We start from the raw sequence: 25,918 nt of genomic DNA, 5'->3' as shown, positions 1-25,918 counted from the left end.
AGAGTTTTTAACCACTAAATTAAAAATTCGGTGTTCAAAGGTGGCTGCACTAAAGGAGAAAACACTTTGGATTGGTAACTCCACTTCAGGTTCTTCAAGTTCTTGGAGAACTTCCTGTTGAAAGCCGGTAACAAATTCCCCACTTCTGGGTTCATTTTCTTTAAATATGTAAGCTTAGAGTCACAATTAATTTTTATTATTTATGTAAATATTTACTATTCTAGACACTGAAATTGAAGCATATTTATTTGTAAGATGATTTCTTTTTGTTTCCAGAAGAATTTGCATATCTGTATACAGAACCATACAGTTCTTGTTCAAAAGTCATTAAACTAAAATAGCAGAATTAAAATATCTGGTATAAAGTCAATCCCAAGATTGCAATCCATATTACATTTTTTTTTCCTCCAGGTAATTGAGACATCGAGAGCAATGAATTCAGCTAACAAAAATATTTGGAAGAAAAAAAGGACAAAATCCCATCATTAGGCTCCTTAGCCAGTAGTACAAGTTGTGGTCTCCAAACTATTCAGGTAGTGATTGCTTCTGAGAGCGGGATTTCCTCAGCCACTACTCCGGCTATCCCTTCCACAGTCTCATGCAAATCAGCGCCGAAGAGAATACTTTGGTTGACTGAGTAACCATACACAATACAGAACAATAAAAATAGGATGAAATCAACTGCAAAGATAAAACAACAATAGCAAGAATGAGCTTTTAGACTGGTGATATCTACAGTTTTTAATAGTCCACTTAAAATATTTTAATAAGAACTGAAGAAGCTTTTCATTCACAGAGTTACATAGTTGCAACTGATAAAATTGTTTTATACTAACATGTAATGTAAACTAGAAAACAAACTGTATGCACATACATTGAATCATACGCATGGAAACTAACACAGCTCTTTACACAAAGAGATAATGAAGATTTAATGTGTCTTAAGTTAGGCTGTTTTCAAATTACTTCAAACCAATTTTAAACTCCTTTGAAAATAATAGTCAGCTTTTTTGTTTCTGGAAGAGAATAGGTCACTCTTCACCAATAGCTCATTTATTGTTTTTAAAGAAGGAGTTCTTTAAACATAACCTCTTTCTTTTTTTTTTTTTAACTTTTATTTAATGAATATAAATTTCCAAAGTACAGCTTATGGATTACAATGGCTTCCCCCCCATAACTTCACTCCCACCCGCAACCCTCCCCTTTCCCACTCCCTCTTCCCTTCCATTCACATCAAGATTCATTTTCAATTCTCTTTATATACAGATCAGCTTAGCATATATTAAGTAAAGATTTCAACAGTTTGCACCCGCATAGAAACACAAAGTGAAAAATACTGTTTGAGTACTAGCTATAGCATTAAATCACAATGTACAGCACATTAAAGACAGAGATCCTACATGAGGAAAACATAACCTCTTTCAAAGATGTTTGGAAAGCAGAATATTCAAGAAAGAGTTAGGGGGCTGGCGCCCCGGCTCACTAGGCTAATCCTCCACCTGTGATGCCGGCACTCCAGGGTTCTAGTCCTGGTTGGGACGCCATATTCTGTCCAGTTGCTCCTCTTCCAGTCCAGCTCTCTGCCATGGCCGGAGAAGGCAGTGGAGGATGGCCCAAGTGCTTGGGCCCTGCACTTGCATGGGAGACCAGGAGGAAGCATCTGGCTCCTGGCTTCAGATTGCCGCAGTGTGCCGGCCATAGCGGCCATTTGGTGGGGTCGGGGGGGTGAACCAACGGAAGGAAGACCTTTCTCTCTGTCTCTCTCTCTCACTGTCTAACTCTGCCTATCAAAAAATAAAAAAATAAAGCATTTCTTTAAAAAAAAAAAAAAAGAGTTAGGATTATGGACTCACACACATATGAAGTACTTTTTTTTTTTTTTTTTTGACAGGCAGAGTGGACAGTGAGAGAGAGACAGAGAGAAAGGTGTTCCTTTGCTGTTGGTTCACCCTCCAATGGCCGCTGCGGCCAGCGCACTGCGGCCGGCGCACCGCGCCTATCCAAAGGCAGGAGCCAGCTGCTTATCCTGGTCTCCCACGGGGTGCAGGGCCCAAGCACTTGGGCCATCCTCCACTGCACTCCCTGGCCATAGCAGAGAGCTGGCCTGGAAGAGGGGCAACCGAGTATATAAAGTACTTTTAAGAATCCCTTGTCATCTGTCCCCTAATGATGCCTTGCAAGTGTATCCATCCTGAGTGACATATTCATGCCCTTTTCTGTAGGAATTCAAGTGTCTCAAATGCTCAAAAACTTACAAACCATGTAACTGCTTTAGTACTTCTTTATGTTTAGTTTTTCTAGCCATGTAAATATTCTTGAAACAGTGAAAAACTATACTTCTTAAATATTTTACTTTCCTTTTACAGATACCCCAAAATAATAGTGAAGGCCAAGTGCACATAAAAGGCTCAGACTTTAAAAAATAGTTCTGGCCAATTTATTTGATTTTATTGGCTTCATAAGCCTCTAGTTTGATTTTTAATTTACAGGCTATTTTGATTTTCCCCATGAAAAGAAACAAATGAACAAAATTATTGTGAAATAAGATAGATATCCATGTATTCTTTTCCATTTGTCATATGTGGACTTTTCATCTGAAAGAAAATATTATAAGATTTGTTATGAATCATTAATCAACATCATACCACTCTTAGAAAGTTAAAAATGATTACCTTGCCATGTGTACCATAGAATTGGTGATGATGTGGGAACATCAAATTGATGTGGAACTCACTAGAAGGAAGTTTCACTGGTTTCTAGAATAGCAATTAAAACAATTGCAATCAGTTGGAAGCCACATTGAAAGGCAACAGAATATTATGTCTGTAGGTGTTTCTGAAGGAAAATTTACTATACAAGCTTCAGTCATGCTGTCTCCAAAGTGGTGGTTTGTCTCCATAATCTATTATTTTATGGACCACTCATTAATTGTCTAAAAATGTGCATAATTATATTAAAATTAGCCTAAGGGTTTTTTAAAAAATGAAATGCTGAGGCAGTAACACCATCTACAAAGACATTCTAATTCTAAAACATGATATTCTATTACTCTTTCAGATTAAAATGGTATAACAAACCCAAAGACCAGTATTATTGTTTTAACAAAGGAAAGATTTTACTAACAATACAATAGTCATTATAGAAATAAAAATATGAGACCGGCGCCGTGGCTCAATGGGCTAATCCTCCGCCTTGTAGCACCGCCACACCGGGTTCTAGTCCTGGTCGCGGCGCCGTATTCTGTCCCGGTTGCCTCTCTTCCAGGCCAGCTCTCTGCTATGGCCCGGGAAGGCAGTGGAGGATGGCCCAGGTCCTTGGGCCCTGCACCCACATGGAAGACCAGGAGAAGCACCTGGCTCCTGGCTTCGGATCAGCGTGATGTGCTGGCCGCAGCGCGCCGGCCACGGCGGCCATTGGAGGGTGAACCAACGGCAAAAGGAAGACCTTTCTCTCTGTCTCTCTCTCACTGTCCACTCTGCCTGTCAAAAATTAAAAAAAAAAAAAAGAAGTGATACAAAGAAGTTCTCTTCTAAAAAAAAAAAGAAAAAGAAAGAAATAAAAATATGAGTATAGAATTCTGATGAATGAGCTGATGGAAAGTGAAATCTTAAATTTTAAAGGAAAAGAAATAATTCACATTTTTTAAAGATCTTATTTATTTATTTGAAAGGCAGAGTTAAAGAGAAGCAGAGGCAGAGAGAGAGAGGTCTTCCATCCACTGGTTCACTCCCCAGATGGCTGCAACGGCCGGAGCTGTGCAGATCTGAAGCCAGAGCCAGAAGCTTCCTTTGGATCTTGACACGGGTGCAGGGGCCCAAGGACTTGGGCCATCTTCTACTGCTTTCCCAGCCACAGCAGAGAGCTGGATGGGAAGTGGAGCAGCGGAGACTCGAACCAGTGCCCATATGGGATGCTGGCACCATAGGTGGCAGCTTTCCCTGCTACACCACAGCACCAGCCCCAATAATTCACATTTTTAAAAACAGTAATACATATCATATTTTGAAAATATTATAGAAAGAGGTACTTCAAAACATCTTGCCATTTCTGGAATATTATTAGTAAGAAGTACCCAACAGAATACCTACAAAACATGCCATTGCTGCATTGCTGGGCTGTAGGACTGCTCAGGGTGGGCAGTCTCTAAGTGACTAACAGGCATCTATAGAAACCAACAAATCTTTTGTTTCAACTCAAAAACAGGTATCAATTGTTTGAGGCAGAAAGAGGTGCCCACTTGAGCCTTCCACAAGTTAGGCGGCTTCAAGTGATTACAAGTTAATTGATCTTTCCTCCTCTGTGAAAAACCAGCCTCAATCCATGGTTTTCTCTAAGGATGCTATAATGAGAAATGTTCTCTTTTTGGAAATACATGTTTTACACCAATCTTCTGGAAAAGATTTAAGTGTAGAAACCTCCATCATTTCAAGTATGTAGTTAATTTTCTCAGTAATTGTATTCAAATCCAAACCTTATAAATATTCTTCTCAAAGGTATTTTTTAAGTGATACTTCAAAAGAAAGAATCGGGGGAAGTTAAAAAAAAAAACTATCCACAAGAGTGTAAAACTTAGATTTTTTTTTAGAGTTTTCTTTGTGCCTCTTTTGGGGAGAAACCTGAGTTGAGGGTGATGTAGAGCTGTTTTTCTGTTGCACGCTTGGGTGTGAGATACATGTTTGTTTCTTTCACTAGGAGCGTCACCCCCAAAAGCCTCTTGTGCAGAGTGTCCTGTGAGAGAATTTGGTCTGGGCACCCGAGAGCCTCAGCCCGTCAGGGCTCTGGCATTTCTGCCGGGGGCTGTTTGCCAGCAGATTCCCTTTTCTCTGGCAGTGGACCTTGGCGCCCAGGTCTCCATGCTCCCTTACTGTGAAAGGGATGCTGAGCATGATCCTGTTCCCAACCAAGTGGGTATCAAAGGGGAAATCAGCTAAATAAAGCTAATTCGACTTCCTTGAAGGAAAAAATTCTTCTTGTGTAAGTTTTGTGTTATTTGAACCCCTATGCTTCTTAAAATTAACATCATTCACACAAATCACAAACTGGAATCTTGTCATTTTCTGTGAATTACCTAAATCTTGATTTTCCTTTACAAAAGTTTGTAAACATTAGCAGCATTGGAATTTTACCTTAAATAATATTGGCAGGGAAAAACTTTAAATCCTATAATCTCTATTAAGAAGAAATAACCCAATGGCAATTGATCAGAGTTGTATGAGAGGTACTTAGAACAACTTTCAGAAATGTTTCTGACGTTTGAAAATGTTCCTTAAACAGCAAATTTTCATTATCTCTAAAGAGAAATATTTCTCACGTATTTGTTTAAAATGTGTTTTTTCCTTCATGATTTCAAAAACAAGTTGAAGCTTTCTAAGAAATATTCATCCATCCAATGGCATAACGTGGTGACATTTTTTGCTATCACCTCTGACATTTTTATTAAAACAAATACACACATCAGGACGCAAACAACACACTTAGTGATTAGTGGATGTAACATTTGCCTTCACAATAATCTAAAGCCATTCTTTTGTTGACAGGAGAACTGAAGCGCAGATAGATGTAATGACTGGAACTTGTATCCAGATAGCTATTGACAGGGAATAAATGGAATAAATCTCTAGTGCAGTGCTCACTTTATTGTTCCATGACAAAACATGCTACCATTGAAATACTTGCAATTTTGATATCTGTTGATAAGTGTTGAGAATAATAATAATTTGCTTCATGCTATTTACTTTTGTGTTTGTTTTGCTTCAAATTACTTTGCAAATGTGCCTGAAATGAAAATATATATTTGTCTATTTTCAGGAAAGATAAAAAAATAAGATAGGAAGAAATTGCAGGAAAGGATCAACAATAAGGATTCTAGTGAGGATTAAAACTTGGATGCCTTGGAAATAAAGTTAATTCCAAGCAACTATAAGATAATGTACTGTCTTTAAAACTATTTTTTAACATCTCTACCATGAAAGAATCGAATTTGCCATATTGGCTTTTAATGAATTGTTCCATCCTTTAGATAAGGGTTCATACAATAATAAGTGCAAATCTATTAAAATAAATGTTGCTTCCATCTCATTAATTTGATAACTCCTCTCTCTTATACATACTAGATTATGTAGCCTTTTTAAAAAATAAAAATTTAAGTACACTGCACACACTGACCTGTCTTGTGAAAACGGGCAAAACGTTAATGGAATTAATGGGACTATTTCAGAGTATTATCAGACTGTTCATATACCAGCACATTAAGATGTAAGATTATGGAGACCTAAAAATGATAATCACCAATCAGTACAAAACCATATTTAGATTCCCAGGTAAACATTGCAGTAACAATACTCCACCTTATCCCACTAAAGGCTGAAAATCTGTTTTCTTAATCAGTTGCAATTATTGGTCCATTACTGCATTTCACCTCTGAGGCTTGTTCATGCCCTTGGACCTCCTTAAACACAGGCATTCCCAACAAAGCAGCCTGAAGCATCTATCAATGAGAGGAAAGAGAGCTCAGTTATGGACATTCATGAAGTGAAGACAGACCATCAAGACAGGTGCTTTAGAATATTCAGTTAAGCATATAAAATTGATGACACTACTCTGAAAATGCACACCAAAAATATATGATCAGATATATTATATCAATATAAAAGACAGCTTGGAGAACTGGGGGAGGAATCTTAAGAATCAATATTTGTTAACCCATGCATAGAAAACATAGGGAATGCCAATCTTATCCCAAGTAGAATTGGGTACTGGTATTGTCACAGTCTTAATGCAGAATTCTACCTGGAAGAGACTTAGTGAGGAGGTTGGACAGGTAGTGACTTCCAGGTGAGATGTGATTAACATCCTGTAAGTGAGGCAAACCTTGCCGAATGGAGTAGCCAGGGACTATCTAATAAAAGAGAAGCAGTTCATCTGAATTTTATCCTTTCTCAGGGAGCCAGGGACCCTATAAAAAGAAAAAAAAACGCACTTCATCTGAATTTCATCCTTTCTTTGGAATCTCAAAAATACCTAGACAAGTTAAATTAATGCCAGTGTATTTTCTGATCCAGGCCAGGATGGCAAGGCATCATTAAGGTATGTACATCTTTCTGTTCCAGGCTATTATGAAATACCATTGAGGCAATGCTGTCAGGAATGAAGTACCACACAGAGGTATGGCAGTAAACAGCACAGTATGCATTGGTTGTCAGAAACCAAGAGAGGTTTTTCTTCCTTGATAAACTCCATCACTTGACCTCTCTTGGGGAAAATTTGAGAATCAATCCCAATGATTTCAAATTACCTGGCTCAGAACTAGTTCTTAGGAAAAGTGACCACATTCTCATAAAATAAGCAGAGCAACCTTGGTAAATACTGGCTAGGTTCATGTGGGTCATAGCTGATTCCACATTTCCAGGAATGTGATTCCACTATTTTAAAATTCCCAAGATGGAAATACAATCCCAGATATCACAGCTGTGAGTTTTGTTTTACGAAGAGCTTCCTCTCCAGATATTGATTGAACTGGCTTCTCCTATCTCCCTGGAGCCAGTAGTGTTCAAATTCATTACAAAGCAGAGTGATGGCTTCCAGCATACAACAGAAACTGAGAATTGTTAGAAAGGCAAACAATGCCCTTACTTTCATAGTAATTTCAAACTTTCATGTGACTGTTTATCACATTTAGTGTAAAATATGTAAATTTAAATCATGTTAAAATTATCATGACACTGAATTTTCACAGCATTGATTTTTTTTTCCTCTCTGCCTTTTGACACTTCAGAAGGAAAGAAATGAAAAAGGAAGAAATAGGGATTCATTCCAACGATACCCAAGACCCTCTATTATAGAACTAGAGACAGATTCTCATCATAGCTGCTTATCAAACAAAACCTTTTCTGGGGCCAGCAGTGTGGTGCAGCAGGTAAAGCCAGTGACTGTGATGCCAGCATCCTATATGGGTGCAGGTTTGTGTACCGGCTACACCACTTCCAACATAGCTCCTTAGTAATGGCCTGGGAAAGCAGCAGAAGATGGCCCAAATGCTTGGACCCCTGCATTCAAGTAGGAGACCTGGATGAAGCTTCAGGCTCCTGGCTTCAGCCTGGCCCAGGACTAGCCATTGAGGCCACCTGTGGACTGAACCAATAGATAAAAGATCTCTCTCTCTCTCTCTTTGTCTCTCTCTCTTCATAACTTTGACTTTCAAAAGAAATTTTTAAAACAACTTCCCTAATATTAATTATTCTCCTTTGTGTGGTATTTTATTGATTTTTCATGGAAAATTCAAAAACTCAATCAGGATTTACCTCAAATCCAAACTCCATTCAAATTCTTCACTGTAGAAATTATCACTATAACACTAGAGCATATGGTATTTGCCACAATCATAGTATTCATCAAAGTTTGCAATTTGCTATAATCATGGCATTTTCATGATTTATACCTACATATTTATATTTGTTTTTATTGTTCAATATGTGGCATGAAATATTCTACATGCTAGAAAGAAAATGAGTCAGAAATGTTTTACTCACAAATCTTTCTGTTCAATATGTAAGATTAGACACCCACATACATACCACTTATGCTGAGCTCAGCATACACAGTAACATGATAGACTCAGAATCAGTTATAATGGTTCACAAATAAGAAGGGGCATCAGAAAATTAGGATGGAGAGTACAGTATACTACATGGCTAGGAAGTTTGGGCTTTACTTTGTATGATAAAAGTAATAAATAAAGTTCTTCACCAGGAAAGTGAATTCGTCAGGTCTAGCCTTAAGGAAAATTAGCCTGACAATAATAGTCATATTGAATCAGACAGAAAGTGGCTGGTCTACAGGTCAGCATTATCCTATGTGAAATTTAATGAGACTCCAAATTAGAGAAATGTCAGTGAAACTAAAGAGGTAGAAATAGATTCAAGATCTGTTTTAAAGGAGAAGTTAGCTCCACACAGTGATGATGGGGCATTGAAAACAGGGGCTGGAGCCCTTGTCTCAGGCGAGTGATTGCCTCAAATTTTGGGCACTGAATTACGACTGGTTTGATAGACTGAAATAATTTGAAAAACAAGTAAAAAAAATTCTGGAAAAGATGATAATTTTATATGTGACATACAGAATGAGGGTTAGTAAAATATGCTTCCAAATTTTAAGAGATATGAATGCTTTTCCCCCAAAATCCACACAGAGAGACATAAATCCATGACATAGTGAACATATAAGGGAAATGTGTAGAAAAAAAAGTAAAGTGGGCCAAAGACATGCTTCATTTTGAAGGGATTCTTAAAGGGAAAATTGCCAAAGGATTGTTTATCCCTGGGCTAAACTCTAGGGTAACAAGGACAAATAGTATTGCCTTTCAAGAGATTTTTTTATAGGCAGATTTTCAAAATATATTTATGGCATTTAATCATCTGAAAATATGTGCCAAGGATTTTACACAAGTTGTTATAGAGAGAATAATGAAGAGCCAAGGCTAGGCTCCAAAATCCTCAGCTCCAATGTTTGCTTCTTTCTTGGCAACAAAACTGGGGTCATGGTATCTTGTTGACAATATTACTAACAATGAAGATCAAGGGATTGAGTAGACAAATGGACAATGGCTAGACTATCGTGATAATAGAATGCTGGCTCCCATGTGCAGCCAGCCCAGGAAGCCAAACAAAAACCTCTACACCCATGGCTCCAGGAAGATCACAACTTACTCAATGACTCTCAGCTTTCTTGTATTTTGTTGAAAGATAGTAAGACATGCATTAGGACCAACTAGGGAAAGCCAAATATGCTCCCAAAGCCAACATGAGACGTCCCACTTCTAGCTGGATTCCCTCCTGCTTCCCCATGTCAACACCCCATTGTCACAGCATACCTTTAGTTTTCCTTATTTTGCACTATTAAACCTTCCCAATTCTCTGCTTGCCTTTGAATTTCTGCCAAGCACCAGCAATAGGGCTGACTTCGTTTCTTTAGCAAACTGAATAAGTAGCTTTTGTTTTTTTTCTCATTTGGGTAGATTTCATTTATTCCCACAGTTTTCCTAAAAGCCCCACTGGGAAATTATCTACACTGCCATTGTTGCAGACTCCAGCCTTTAAGCAGTTGCAGTACCCATGGTAGGGTCTTGTGCTCTGCTGGCATGGTTTCTCAAGTCTGTGCCAATGTGGTAACTCAGCAGAGGTCTGAAGACAGTCCCCTCATTGGGTTACTTGGCTATGCAGTTTAGTACCTAGGTGTCATCACTGGTTTCTAATTTTTAAAAAATTTTAAATTTTAATGTTTTTAAAAGATTCAATGTGATTTGTAGATACAATTTTAAGAACATAATGATATTCCTTTCTTCCCTCCCTCTACCATTCTCCCTCCTGCCCTCCCTCTTTCCTTCTTTTCTTTGTCTTTGAGATAACATTTTTTTAAAATTATATTACAGTAAAAAGGCTTAGTACTTCATCAAATATGATTAACAAGTAAAAAGCAAGAAGCCCCTAGTTTCCAATTTCTTGTCATGCTCAGTGGAATCAAGTCTCTATCTTTCATCCTGTTTTTATTGTCCTGATGCTTTTATTTTGCACTGCTTATCATTGCTTCTTCATATGAATGGGAACCACAGCATAGCACACTGTTACTGTCCCTCTCAACCTATGGTTTGGGCTGACTTCAGAGAGGGCTAAATGTGCATTTCTCAGCAGGTCAACAGCCGCCCAGACACTGCTCTTGCAGGTCACCAATGAAACTGATGAAGTTCTCTTTTCTCTTCAATTTTTTTTCTTGTTAGAGTCAGGAACTTTTTTCATTTTATTTCTCTTGAAAACAGATATATTCATATCAAAGTGAGGTATTCATGATAATAATTAGAACATGGAGAAATAAAGGTACATTGTCATTTACATCATATAATTCAGTGAAACTATTTATAACTACATAACAAATGATTTGACATCCACACAACTTTTATACTCCATACTAACCACCACAAATAAGAGAAAATGTGATATTTACCATACTGAAACTGGCTTATTTCCTTGAATAATGATATCCAGTTCTGTCCATTTTGTTACAAATGTCAGGATTTCATTCTTTTTTATGGGTGAGTAATATTTCACAGTGTACATATACCACATGTTCTTTTTCCAATCCTCAGTGGATTGGCATCTAGGTTGGCTCTGTATTTTTCTATTGTGAATTGAGCTGTGATAAATACGGGTAACACTTCCATGTGCTGGTTTCACATAGTGAAAGGATGGAAAAAGATGTTCCATGCAAGTGGAAATTAAAAAAACTAGCAAGAGTAGTTATACTGTTATCAGAAAACAGACTTTAAGACAAAAACTGTTACAAGACAAATAAGGTTATTATATAATAATTTAGGGATCAATTTACCAAGAAGATATCTCTATAGTAAATGCATATATTCCCAATGCCAGGGCACCTGATTTTATAAAACAAATGTTAGTGAATCTAAAGCAAGATAGAAACTACAACACAGTAATCCTGGGGGAGTTCAACTCCCCACTTTCATCAATGTCCAGGTCAATCAGATAAAAATCAATAAAGAAGGAACAGAGCTAAACTTCACTATAGACCAAAAGGACTAATAGATATTTACAAAATATTCCCTCCCACAGCTGCAGAATACACATTCTTTTTTATTAGACCATGGAAGATTCTCTAGAAGAGACATCGTACTAGGGCATAAAATAAGTATAAACAAATTTTTAAAAATGAAATCATATCATATATCTTTTCTGAGAATGTGGTTTTGAGCTAGAGAAATAATCCTCTCTAGTTTTCCTCCTTTCAGGAAACACAGATTATCAGGTCTGAATTTGCAGACTAATAACAATCTAGTTTGGGGCCAAAGTCACACAGTACAAATGCATTGCTTTTGACTAACCATTGCCAGCTGCCATGGGTCATCTAAATCCTTTCCTCTTCCAGGAGAAATGCTGATTCATACATGCACTGTCATTACAATCTCAGAACACACTGAAGTGACTTTACAACAACCTTAAGAAAAGACCCCAGATCAAATTATGGTGATGAAAGTTCAAGACTAAAATGGGCTACTTCCCAATAGATCATCAATTGACAATCAGGCTTGTCCCCTCTAACCGAGGGACACTAGTTACTTCATCTTACAAGAGGAAAATCAAGAGAAAGAAAATTCCTCCACTCAAATCAATAGAGGTGTTCTGAGGAAGGAAAAAAAAAATCAAGGGTCTTGCCTTATTGTTACATAATCAAGGTGAATTAACTATAAATATACACAATCAAATATCATCAATTTCTGATGGATATGGGCTTTATACTATGTTTCCTACACCGTATACCCTCCCTCTTCCTCACAGTTGGCAAACCACACAGATGAAAAGTATTTCAAATAACCCATCTGTTATATTCTAGCCCTTAACTTTGGTGCTTAGGCCTTTGACAGAAATACATTCTTGCATACTCTCTGATGTCATCCTTGTAAATTTGATAGAGAAAGAGATGTTTGAAAATGAAATGGTGATGTCAAATGCATATCAAAAGCTATAGCTATTGCTGAAGTTTCAAGAGAACTTCCCTATTCAAGACTAAGTTTTGGAGTATAGTTTTATATACATTTGCCTTCTCCATTAAATCTGATGCATACCTCACATAGAGATTTTGATATCATATCTAACATTCTTTGAGCTATAAGTTTTACTGACATAGCAAAATAATTGAAGCAGAAGTTATTAAATTGCCATTTACCAATTTGTTACTCAGTGTTTTCCAATATCATTTGAAGCCAGAAGCAATGGAAAAATTCGAGCCTGTGGTTAAAAAGCTTGAATCCAAAGGCTTTCCCATACTATGAATTAGCCCTTGCAACATTCCTAGTCTCTAAGAAAAAAAAAAAAAAGTCATCACCGACACCAAGTGGTGTTTGTTGAGATGTCTAGCCAATCAACAAAACTGTTCCTGGTTCCCACGAGAATGTGACCCAAATATTACAAAGTCACCCATTCCTTATCAAGCTACACACTTCACTAGCAGGGTTGTCTGCGCTTCCATCCTCAGTGTGTCATTAGACTAGGACACTTAAGAACTTCCTGGGGCCGGCACTGTGGCACAGCGAGTTAACGCCCTGGCCTGCAGCACCAGCATCCCACATGGGCACCAGTTCAAGACCTGGACGCTCCACTTCCAATCCATTTCTCTGCTATGGCCTGGGAAGGCAGTGGAAGATGGCCCAGGTTCTTGGGTCCCTGCACCCACATGTGAGACCGGAGGAAGCTCCTGGCTTCTGGCTTTGGATTGGCGCAGCTCCAGCCATTGTGGTCAATTGGGGAGTGAACCAGCAGATGGACGACCTCTCTCTCTTTCTCTGCCTCTCCTCTCTCTGTGTAACTCTGACTTTCAAATGAATAAAGAAATCTTTAAAAAAAAAATAACTTCTTGCCTTTGCCTAGGGGGAACAATAACATGCTTGGGCGATTAAGCTGTAAAAGTTTGCTAAAGTCCACTTATATTTTTTCCAAGTTCTAAGTCAATATTTAAAGATCTAAATTTCCTGTTAGTTTAGTTCTGGTATAATCTGTAGATGATTCGTTATTTTGCAAGAAAAAAGGAAATCCGTAAAAATAAAAAAGGAGGCAATTTACTTTCTTTCTGTGTTCACAGAAAAGAACATAAAAGTTCAAAAGATAAATTGTAATTTTACCAAGGCACAGTGAATTATAAGCAATGAGAAAAAAGTACTTTATTCAGACAAAATAAAGAGTGCTAAACTCATCCTAAACCTCTTACAAAACAGCTACTGAAACGATTTCTAGGTTAAACTGGATATTGCTGGTAACAGATGCCAATTTTTCAGATAGTGCAGTAACTCTTCATAAATTGACTGAATCTTAAGTAAGAGATTCTTCTAGGAACTAAAATATGAACAAGCCTTCCACCACCACAAGAAGACTCTTCATAACCTTCCTTCCCTTGGCTTCCTTCCCTCCCTCCTGTCTTCCTTAACTATAAAAACCCTTTGCTCTATTTATGCACGAATGATTTGCTCAAGTTGGTTTTCCCTTTTATGGCTCATGAGAAACATAAAAAACCCAACTCACATGTCTTACCTTAAACCCAGGTATTATCACCTGTCCTAACTAAGACAATGGCCACTACCTATCAGAACTCTGCAGTAGTTCACTCAGATGTACTAGAAACCTCATATGAGAATCATAAGCTAATATGATTTGTTGATGAGTCACATTTCAAAAACCAAAGTGGAGATTATCAAATATGATGCACTCTCACTAATTTAAGCTCCTTTTTAGAATGAGACCCTATACCTGAGATGAATCAGCCTAAATGAAAAAAGTTATTGCATTATTACACTTGCAAGAGATTTTTAACTAGCCAACATCCAGAGAATCACTTGTTTTTGGAGTACAACATTATTCTTGGATACTTTGAAACAGTGAGGTCTCTCATTTTCTGGAACCTCCAATCCCACTCTGCAAGTGGGCTATTTTTTTAATTAATCAATTAATTTGAAAGGCAAAGTTACGAAGAGGCAGAGGCGAGGGGAAGGGAAAGGAGAGGGGAAAGAGAGAGATCCTCCATTCACTGGTTCACTCCCCAAATAATTGCAACTGCTGGAGCTGAGCTGATCCTAAGCCAGGAGCCTGGAGCTTCTTCCAGGTCTCCCATGTGGCTGCAGGGGCCCAAGGACTTAGACAATCTTTCACTGCTTTCCCAGGCAAATTGGCAAGGAACTGGATCAGAAGTGGAGCAGCTGAGACTTGAACCTGAGCCCATATGGGATGCCGGCACTGCAGGCTATGGCTTTACCGGCTGTGCCACAGCACCAGCCCCAGGGACTGTTGCTAAGGAATGTTCCAATACACTCTTAATTCCTGGAAAGATATTACAGAAGTTTAGGTTCATGGGAAAAGAGGTAATATTAAGGCTAAAAGCAATTCTCAAGCAAATCATCTTGCTGTACAAATAGTCTTACCAATGCTATGATCTTATCTAACCTCCCAGAAGAAAAAATCTCTAGGTGAATCATATAAGCCAGTATAAAATACCATTGTATAGGCTCTGATTTTGGAAAGGAATTGTTGAAATTATCTGATTGTGTCCTTCACTCAGGTAATCTCTGGCACTCCCACGATAGCCTCATGGTGGCACCAGATGATTTCAAATGCATATCATATAACTTTCTCCATTGAATTACTCATCATGGTATAACTCAGTCATTACCTTAGGTCATCTTGTGGAAGGAACTTTAAAGCATGTTATTTTCATGGCATTTGACATGTATCAACATAACTTTAAAATTAACACATGGCTAGAAAGCAATACTTCTAGGTTCCTTCAACTCTTTCAGATGGATTTTTATCCAGGTTCTATTCTCCACGGAATTTATATATACTCTAGTTATCACAAATCTATTTTCAGGATGTGTGGAAGCATTTTCTTTCAGAAGAGCTACAGCAATTACAGTTGCTGAAAAGCTGCTTGATTCTGCCTCCAACCTGGGGCACACCTACTTTTATGTCAAGCGACCCAGGCACACCGTTACAGGAATAGTTATAAAAGAACTCTATTAACTGTCATCACCTACTCAAAACTACACTACTTTTCCTATCTGAAATCTTCTGGAAAGGCTGAAAAGACCAAAAATTAGAATCAGAAATGGCTTCAGAAACTCTTAGCTCTCTTGTCCAAAGATACCCAGACTCTTCTTAGTGATCATGTGGTCTACTTGCTTGAAGCCACATCAGTTATTCCCTTATGAATTGGTAGCTGGGAGACACACACCTGTGGAGTTTTCCCTTCCAATACTACAGTGTTTCCTGTTGCCTTCAGCCATGGAAAAGTGCTGCAAAGAACTTATGTAGAATATCCAGACTTAACACCAACAAGTTTAGGTCATTTTCCTATAAAATCTTCCCATATAGTCTCTTCATAATCTTCAATTTGGAAAGTTCACACATGACAGAAATGTCAGAGGAAAAACTGCTTTCAAATCTTGTTGGTAAGACCTTTAAACACCTTCTGATGGATTTGATCCAGCTTCCATTCCATGGTATTAGAATATGTTTTAGTTAATGTTCCTTACTAATACTGTGTTTTTTTTTTTTTTTTAATCACCCTAGTCTCTTGTCATGAGTTGCCAAGGCTATGGAAGCCTTTTGAGTTCACCGATTCTGATCATATTTATTTATTTTTTTTTTAACTTTTATTTAATGAATATACGTTTCCAAAGTACGAATAATGGATTACTATGGCTTCCCCCCCATACCGTCCCTCCCACCCACAACCCTCCCCTTTCCCACTCCCTCTCCCCTTCCATTCACATCAAGATTCATTTTCGATTATCTTAATATACAGAAGATCAGCTTAGTATACATTAAGTAAGGATTTCAACAGTTTGCTCCCACAGAGAAACATAAAGTGAAAAATAATAGATGATTTTTTTAATGATGATGAAATCAGATCAGACCTATTGTCATGTTTAATCCCAGTGAGAGTCAAGTTGGGAGTTGATAGTTTCTTTTTTTTTTTTTTTTTTTTTTTTTTACAGAGGATCAGTTTAGTATGCATTAAGTAAAGATTTCAACAGTTTGCACCCCCATAGAAACACAAAGTGCAATATATTATTTGAGTACTCGTTATAGCATTAAATCTCAATGCACAGCACATTAAGGACAGAGATCCTACATGAGGAGTAAGTGCACAGTGACTCCTGTTGTTGACTTTACCAATTGACACTCCTGTCTATGGCATCAGTAATCTCCCTATGCTCCAGTCATGAGTTTCCAAGGCTATGGAAGCCCCTTGAGTTCTCCGACTCTTATCTTGTTTAGACAAGGTCATAGTCAAAGTGGAGGTTCTCTCCTCCCTTCAGAGAAAGGTACCTCCTTCTTTGAAGACCTGTTCTTTCCACTGAGATCTCACTCACAGAGATCTTTTGCCAGAGTGTCTTGGCTTTCCATGCCTGAAATACTCTCATGGGCTTTTCAGCCAGATCCGAGTGCCTTTAGGGCTGATTCTGAGGCCAGAGTGCTATTTAGGGCATCTGCCATTCTATGAGTCTGCTGAGTATCTCACTTCCCATGTTGGATCACTCTCCCCTTTATTTATTCTATCGGTTAGTGTTAGCAGGTACTAGACTTGCTTATGTGCTCCCTTTGACTCTTAGTCCTTTCATTATGATCAATTGCGAACTGAAATTGATCACTTGGACTAGTGAGATGGCATTGGTACATGCCACCTTGATGGGATTAAATTGGAGTCCCCTGGTATGTTTCTAACTCTACCATTTGGGGCAAGTCAGCTTGAGCATGTCCCAAATTATATATCTCTTCCCTCTCTTATTCCTACTCTTATGTTTAACAGGGATCACATTTCAGTTAAATTTCAACACTTAAGAATAACTGTGTATTAATTACAGAATTAAATCAGTCATATTAAGTAGAACAGACAAAAAAACTACTAAGAGGGATAATGTATTAAGTTGTTCATTAACAGTCAGGGCTATGCTGATCAAGTCACCGTTTCCCATAGTGTCCCTTTCACTTCAACAAGTTTCCTTTTTGGTGTTCAGTCAGTTGTCACCAATCAGGGAGAACATATGGTATTTGTCCCTTTGGGACTGGCTTATTTCACTCAGCATGATGTGTTCCAGATTCCTCCATTTTGTTGCAAATGACTGGATTTCGTTGTTTCTTACTGCAGTATAGTATTCTAAAGAGTACATATCCCATAATTTCTTTATCCAGTCTACCGTTGATGGGCATTTAGGTTGGTTCCCGGTCTTAGCTATTGTGAATTGTGCTGCAATAAACATTAGGCTGCAGACCGCTTTTTTGTTTGCCAATTTAAATTCCTTTGGGTAAATTCCAAGGAGTGGGATGGCTGGGTCGAATGGTAGGGTTATCTTCAGGTTTCTGAGGAATCTCCAGACTGATTTCCATAGTGGCTTGACCAGTTTGCATTCCCACCAACAGTGGGTTAGTGTCCCTTTTTCCCCACATCCTCGCCAGCATCTGTTGTTGGTAGATTTCTGAATGTGAGCCATTCTAACCGGGGTGAGGTGGAACCTCATTGTGGTTTTGATTTGCATTTCTCTGATTGCTAATGACCTTGAACATTTTTTCATGTGCCTGTTGGCCATTTGGATTTCCTCTTTTGAAAAATGTCTATTGAGGTCCTTGGCCCATCTCTTAATTGGGTTGTTGGTTTTGTTTTTGTGGAGTTTCTTGATCTCTTTGTAGATTCTGGTTATTAACCCTTTATCTGTTGCATAGTTTGCAAATATTTTTTCCCATTCTGACGGTTGTCTCTTCACTCTCCTGACTGTTTCTTTTGCAGTACAGAAACTTCTCAATTTGATGCAATCCCAATAGTTAATTTTGGCTTTGACTGCCTGTGCCTCCCGGGTCTTTTCCAGAAACTCTTTGCCTGTGCCAATATCTTGAAGGGTTTCTCCAATGTTCTCTAGTAACTTGATGGTGTCAGGTCGTAGATTTAGGTCTTTAATCCATGTTGAGTGGATTTTTGTGTAAGGTGTAAGGTAGGGGTCTTGCTTCATGATTCTGCACGTGGAAATCCAATTTTCCCAGCACCATTTATTGAATAGACTGTCCTTGCTCAAGGAATTAGTTTTAGATCCTTGATCAAATATAAGTTGGCTGTAGATGTTTGGGTTGATTTCTGGTATTTCAATTCTGTTCCATTGGTCTATCCTTCTGTTTCTGTACCAGTACCATGCTGTTTTGATTACAACTGCCCTGTAGTATGTCCTGAAATCTGGTATTGTGATGCCTCTGGCTTTGTTTTTGTTGTACAAGATTGCTTTAGCTATTCGAGGTCTCTTGTGCCTCCATATAAATTTCAGCACCAATTTTTCCAGATCTGAGAAGAAGGTCTTTGGTATCTTGATCGGTATTGCATTGAATCTATAAATTGCTTTTGGGAGAATGGACATTTTGATGATATTGATTCTTCCAATCCATGAGCATGGAAGATTTTTCCATTTCTTGGTATCCTCTTCTATTTCTTTCTTTAAGGTTTTGTAATTTTCATCGTAGAGATCTTTAACGTCCTTGGTTAAGTTTATTCCAAGGTATTTGATTGTTTTTGTAGCTATTGTGAATGGGATTGATCTTAGAATTTCTTCCTCAGCCATGGCATTGTCTGTGTATACAAAGGCTGTTGATTTTTGTGCATTGATTTTATACCCTGCTACTTTGCCAAACTCTTCTATGAGTTCCAATAGTCTCTTGGTAGAGTTCTTTGGGTCCCCTAAATAAAGAATCATGTCATCTGCAAAGAGGGATAGTTTGAGTTCTTCCTTCCCAATTTGTATCCCTTTAATTTCTTTTTCTTGCCTAATAGCTCTGGCTAGAACCTCCAGAACTATATTGAATAGCAGTGGTGAGAGTGGACATCCCTGTCTGGTCCCAGATCTCAGTGGAAATGCTTCCAACTTTTCCCCATTCAATAGGATGTTGGCTGTGGGTTTTTCATAGATTGCTTTGATTGTATTGAGGAATGTTCCTTCCAAACCCAGTTTGCTTAGAGTTTTCATCATGAACGGGTGTTGTATTTTATCAAATGCTTTCTCGGCATCTATTGAGATAATCATATGGTTTTTCTTCTGCAGTCTGTTAATGTGGTGTATCACATTGATTGTCTTGCGCACATTAAACCATCCCTGCATACCAGGGATAAATCCCACTTGGTCTGGGTGGATGATCTTTCTGATGTGTTGTTGCATTCTACTGGCGAGAATTTTATTGAGGATTTTTGCATCTATGTTCATCAGGGATATTGGTCTGTAATTCTCTTTCAGTGCTGCATCTTTTCCCGGCTTAGGAATTAAGGTGATGCTGGCTTCATAGAAAGAATTTGGGAGGATTCCCTCTTCTTCAATTGTTCTGAATAGTTTGAGAAGAATTGGAGTTAGTTCTTCTTTAAATGTCTGGTAGAATTCAGCAGTGAATCCATCTGGTCCTGGGCTTTTCTTTGTTGGGAGGGCCTTTATTACTGTTTCAATTTCTGTCTCAGTTATGGGTCTGTTTAGGTTTTCGATGTCTTCCTGGTTCAATTTAGGTAGCTTGCATGTGTCCAGGAATCTATCCATTTCTGATAGGTTTCCCTGTTTGCTGGCATACAAGTTCTTGTAGTAATTTCTGATGATTCTTTTTATTTCTGTGGTGTCTATTGTTACATTTCCTTTTTCATCTCTGATTTTATTGATTTGGGTCTTTTCTCTTCTTTTTTTAGTTAGTTGGGCCAATGGGGTGTCAATTTTGTTTATTTTTTCAAAAAACCAGCTCCTCGTTTGGCTGATTTTTTGTAATGTTTTTCTTGATTCAATCCTGTTGATTTCTTCTCTGATTTTAATTATTTCTCTTCTCCTACTAGATTTGGGTCTGGTTTGCTGTAGGTTTTCTAGATCCTTGAGGTGAATAGAAAGCTCATGTATTTGGTGCCTTTCCAATTTCTTGATGTAGGCACCTATTGATATAAACTTTCCTCTTAACACTGCTTTTGCTGCGTCCCATAAGTTTTGGTATGTTGTGCTGTTATCCTCATTTACTTCCAGAAAGTTTTTGATTTCTCTTTTGATTTCTTCTATGACCCATTGTTCATTCAGGAGCATGTTGTTCAATCTCCATGTGTTTGCGTATGCTCTAGGGATTCCTGAGTTGTTCATTTCCAACTTCATTCCTTTATGGTCTGAGAAGCTGCATGGTATGATTCTAATTCTTTTGAATTTGCTGAGACTTGCTTTATGGCCTAGTATGTGGTCAATCCTAGAGAAGGTTCCATGTACTGCTGAGAAGAATGTATAATCTTTTTTTTTTTTTAACTTTTATTTAATGAATATACGTTTCCAAAGTACGAATAATGGATTACCATGGCTTCCCCCCCATACCGTCCCTCCCACCCACAACCCTCCCCTTTCCCACTCCCTCTCCCCTTCCATTCACATCAAGATTCATTTTCGATTATCTTAATATATATGTATATATATGTATAATCTTTAGCTGTAGGATTGAAAGTTCTGTATATATCTGTTAGATCCATTTGGGCTATAGTGTCGTTTAAATCTACTGTATCCTTGTTGATCTTCTGTCCTATTGATCTGTCTATTTCTGAGAGTGGAGTATTGAAGTCCCCCAGTACTATTGTATTGGGGTCTAAGTCTCCCTTTAAGTCCGATAACAAATCTTTTAGATAAACCGGTGCCCTGTAGTTAGGTGCATATACATTGATAATTGTTATATCTTCCTGTTGAATTGATCCCTTAATCATTATGTAGTGTCCCTCTTTGTCTCTCTTAACGGTTTTTGTGGTAAAGTTTATGGTGTCTGATATTAAGATGGCTACGCCTGCTCTTTTTTCATTTCTGTTGGCATGGTATATCTTTTTCCAGCCTTTCACTTTCAGTCTGTATGGATCTTTGTTGGAAAGATGTGTTTCTTGTAAGCAGCAAATAGATGGGTTTTGTTTTTTAACCCAATCAGCCAAACGGTGTCTTTTAACTGGACAGTTCAGGCCATTCACGTTCAATGTGACTAATGATAAGTGGTAACTTTGCCCTGCCATTTGCCAAAGATAAGTTCTAATATATGCTTTGAATTCCCTGTGATCTTTTGCTGTGAGCTTTCCTTCCTTGGTTTCCTTCCTTTACCTTCTTTCATATTGATGACCGTGTTTCTTTGTTTCTGTGTGTAACACATCTTTAAGCATCTTTTGCAGGGCTGGACGAGTGGCAACAAATTCTTTCCATTTCTGTTTGTTATGAAAAGTCTTTATTTCACCTTCATTCACAAATGATAGCTTTGCAGGATATAATATTCTGGGCTGGCAGTTGTTCTCTCTTAGTACCTGGGCTATATCTTGCCATTCCCTCCTAGCTTGTAGAGTTTCTGATGAGAAGTCAGCTGTGAGTCTGATTGGAGATCCTCTGAGAGTAATCTGACGTTTCTCTCTTGCACATTTTAGGATCTTTTCTTTATGTTTCACTGTGGAGAGTTTAATTACAACGTGCCGTGGTGAGGGTCTCTTTTGGTCGTGTTTATTAGGGGTTCTGTGAGCTTCCTGTACTAGGATTTCTCTGTCCTTCTCCAAACCTGGGAAATTTTCTGCTAATATCTCACTAAAAAGGCCTTCTAATCCTTTCTCCCTCTCCATGCCTTCAGGAACTCCTAGAACCCGAATGTTGGTTTTTTTAATAGTATCCTGAAGATTCCCGACAATATGTTTTAGATTCCTAATTTCCTCTTCTTTTCTTTGGTCTGACTGTATCCTTTCCTGTTCTCTGTCTTCTAAGTCCGATATTCTCTCTTCTGCTTCTCCCATTCTGTTTGTAAGGCTCTCTATTGTGTTTTTCATTTGATCTATTGAATTCTTCACTTCAGTCACTATCCCAGTTTCCTGTTGTACTAGTTGTTTCGTTTCATTTTGATTCCTCCTTAATATTTCATTTTCACGAGAGAGATTTTCTATCTTGTCCATTAAGGATTTCTGTAGTTCAAGAATTTGTTTTTGAGAACTTCTTAATGTTCTTATCAATTTTTTGAGATCTGCTTCTTGCATTTCTTCTATGTCATCATCCTCATAATCTTGAATTGGGGTGTCTTTTTCATTTGAGGGCTTCATGGTGACTTCCTTGTTTTTATTACCTTGGTTTTTGCGTTTGTTATTTGTCATATTGGAGATATTTGGTTTCTTCACTGTGGTGCTTTTTCTTGTTATACTATGACTCTAGATTAAGTGGACTATCTGTTTTTGATGGAGCCTTAGGGCTTGAGATGGGTGTGGCCTGAGAGCTCTGTTTGGTGTGCCAAAGGTGACACTCCCAGGTTAGGCGTGGTAAACCTCTCTCTCTCTCTCTCTCTCTCTCTCTCTTTTTTTTTTTTTTTGATTCAACAGGGAAGTTATTCTGCACAGCTGAACAAAGTTGGAGGTAGTTAGCAGGCAAATGATATACCCACAGGAGCCAGAGATCAGAAGCTCTTTCCCAAGGACCACACAGGGAATCTGTTCGGCCCTTAGAGTGGGCTCAAATTCTCCTTCAGTCTCCCACTGGGTTGCCAAAGTTACGGAATTGTAGCGTCTCTGGAGAGTGCTCACGTGAATTCCGTGAGTTCTCTCCCCCACCGTCTCTTTTTTCACAGTCTCAGTTCAGTAGCACCATAAATTTACTAAGTCCTAATCTCCTGTTAATTCGCCCCGCCCAGAGTCAGGTTTTTCTGCTAGGCTCAGGGCTGGTGCAGACCTGAGGTCGCTCTGCTTATGACGTATGTCCAAGATGGCGCCTGCTCTTTGTCTTGCTCGCCCTTGAGAGGTGAGCGGAGAGAGAGAAACCCGTGTCCATACCAGTCACCTTTTTTTTTTTTCCCCCTCTCTCTCTTCCAGTTAGCTTGGTGAAGTCCCCCCCGCCCCGGGGGTCGTTCCCTCTAGCCTCCTCTCTCCGCTTGCCTGCCGGTGTCTCGGGTTATTGAGGTTCGGCTCACCTCGCGTTCCAGCGCTGGTGTGTTGAGTCTGCCGCTGATGTCCCGAACTGTCTCTGATCATATTTAGACAAGGTCATAGTCAAAGTGGAAGTTCTCTCCTCCCTTCAGATAAAGGTACCTCCTTCTTTGATGACCTGTTCTTTCCACTGGGATCTCACATGTGGAGATCTTTCATTTAGGTCATTTTTTTTTTTTTTGACAGAGTGTCTTGGCTTTCCATGCCTGAAATACTCTCATGGGCTTTTCAGCCAGATACGAATGCCTTAAGGGCTGATTCTGAGGCCAGAGTGCTGTTACTGATACTGTTAACAAAGTATAACAGTGAAAATCCAAGAACTCAGTCTTTAGGTTCATAGCTCACAGCTAAGAAATCATCAGAATTCTACACAATTTTAAGGTGATTCCATTAGGGGACTCCAAACCAAGAATTCTCAAAGGTGCCCTGGAAGCAGTTTATCCTAAGAAATAACTTACCTAAGGCCTTCAGAACAAATTAATGGATTCAGGTAGTGAATAGCTTCTACCAAACACAAACAAAGACCCCTCTAAAAATCCTGGGTTTTCCTTGTTTGTTTGTTTATAATCATACTTCTATTGTCAGCTGTTTCCAATGATAAAAGCCTTGATTTCCCTTTCTTCACCCCCCCCCCCCATTAAAATTGTGAAGTCAGGCATACACATTCTAACACCATTTTTAGATTATCACTTACAGTAGCCACTGCCTACAAATTTACAGATTACCTGTTGAATCACCCATAACCAGGCCCTCCCTTAAGACAAAATTGCCTCTGGACAATGCTGGTCTCATCTAACAGGGCTATAAGGATCAGAGTTGATGGTGTTTCCATTTGTACCTCCTTGGAAAAATGACCTTAAACAAATCAGCCAAGAACCAGAAAAAGAGCCAATTATTACACTCTATTCCTTTGACCCCAGGTAATTCTAAATTTGAATTCAACAGCCCCCATAGGACAATGAGCAAATTACTGGCATTTGGAAAATACTAATAGAGATTCACACAGATAGCCTGTTGGTATAGGGCTTTGGTCTACCCTCATATGATGAATATCTTATTTTTCTGTGAATTTCTGTGTGCCTCTACCAGACTACTTCCTTCACACTCTACTTGGGATAATAATTGATTAATTATTTATGCAAACACTCTATTGGTGAGAAAAAAAGACCACAAGAAACTTATCAACTGGCTATTAATGATAAAATTTTTGCCCTAGATGGAATACAGATCAGCCTCAACCTGTTAGCAAACGTCATGGATAATCACATTGCTATAAATTTCTTGTCAATTAATCACCAGTGCTATTTGTTTCATGGCTAATACTGTTTGACGTGCTTGGTTCAATGGAATAGGCAAGGGACAATGACTCTACATCACCTTAAGGAATAAGCTATTCAACTCTAAAGTTGATCCTCATAGTCTATGGAATTTGTTCTCCTGACCTGAGTTGGGAAATTTAAGTCTACAGGTTCCAAAGCATCCTGCAGGGAATGTTACTCAGTGGTATTTCTGTCACAGTGGTCATATTGCTTATCTATTGCTTTTTACCGATAACTCTTAAAACTTTTCTGCACAGCTACCCTCTGTAGTTGTTTACCACAATATCACAACAAATGGTCCAAGAAGACCTCACAGTAAGTTGACTCAGAAGACTGATGGACAATTCCTGAACAGTAAAGATCTAGATAACTAGCCTACTCTGAGTTGGTCAGCTTCTCACAGCAAGATAACTTCCAAAAGGGGGAATAATACTTTAATATACAACTTGATATTTGAATAGAAAAGTGGACAATTGACCTGACCATATACAACAATAGTACTCTGACCACAATCTCTCTAGCTACGAACTCAGGATGCCAGACCACAGCCTCTGAAGCAATCGTCCCAGAATACTCAGGACTTGTGTAGTAACTGACAGTCCTCTGAGTTTTTGCCTTTCATTCTGTCTCAGGACCGAGCCCTTCTAGTTAGCTCACTTCCAGCTTCACCACACCAGCAGCCTCCATTGAGAGAATCCAGAAGCCTTCTCCTTTTCCCGCTATCAAGCCTGCCCACTCTCCTGTCCAATGCAGAATATATTCCATGGGCTGTGTGTTATCTGACACATTGAATAAGTTCAGGACCTCTGAGAAGCTGGTGCCTAGAAGATATTATACACTTAAGAGATGTATTCAGGGAAATATCTGTGCTGGATAAGACTGAGTGAGGTCTCAGACACTGGTACTCGACTTGCCTCTGTGAAAGAAGGAAGAGAGGAACTTAGGAAGGTCAGAATGTGGTGCAGTTCTATCTGCAGTCAAGAGGAGTCCTTAAGTCGTAAAGAAATGGGTTTCCCTTAGTTTCTAGTCGTTCACTGCCATGGCTCAGGAGCAGCCCATCTCTGGAATGTGTGGCCTTAGAGTAA

General features: G+C 38.6%; 1 long non-coding RNA gene across 2 annotated transcripts in view; it reads right to left on the bottom strand.

The window, feature by feature from the left end:
- Positions 1-1,999: 1,999 nt before the first annotated feature.
- The window catches only part of LOC103349584 (uncharacterized), a 42,540-nt gene continuing 18,621 nt past the window's right edge, over positions 2,000-25,918 (bottom strand). The window contains exons 5-8 of one of the 2 annotated variants that reach the window (XR_011381973.1): positions 6,790-6,955; positions 6,348-6,487; positions 2,673-2,756; positions 2,000-2,594 (exon numbers count right to left, since the gene is read on the bottom strand). This is a non-coding gene — a long non-coding RNA (uncharacterized lncRNA). The remainder of the gene's footprint in view (positions 2,595-2,672; positions 2,757-6,347; positions 6,488-6,789; positions 6,956-25,918) is intronic. The other variant, XR_011381972.1, reaches the window with a different exon arrangement.

Source organism: Oryctolagus cuniculus, chromosome 14 (genome assembly GCF_964237555.1).
Source record: "Oryctolagus cuniculus chromosome 14, mOryCun1.1, whole genome shotgun sequence".
NCBI lineage: Eukaryota > Metazoa > Chordata > Mammalia > Lagomorpha > Leporidae > Oryctolagus > Oryctolagus cuniculus.
This window is presented reverse-complemented; position numbering and strand designations above follow the sequence as displayed.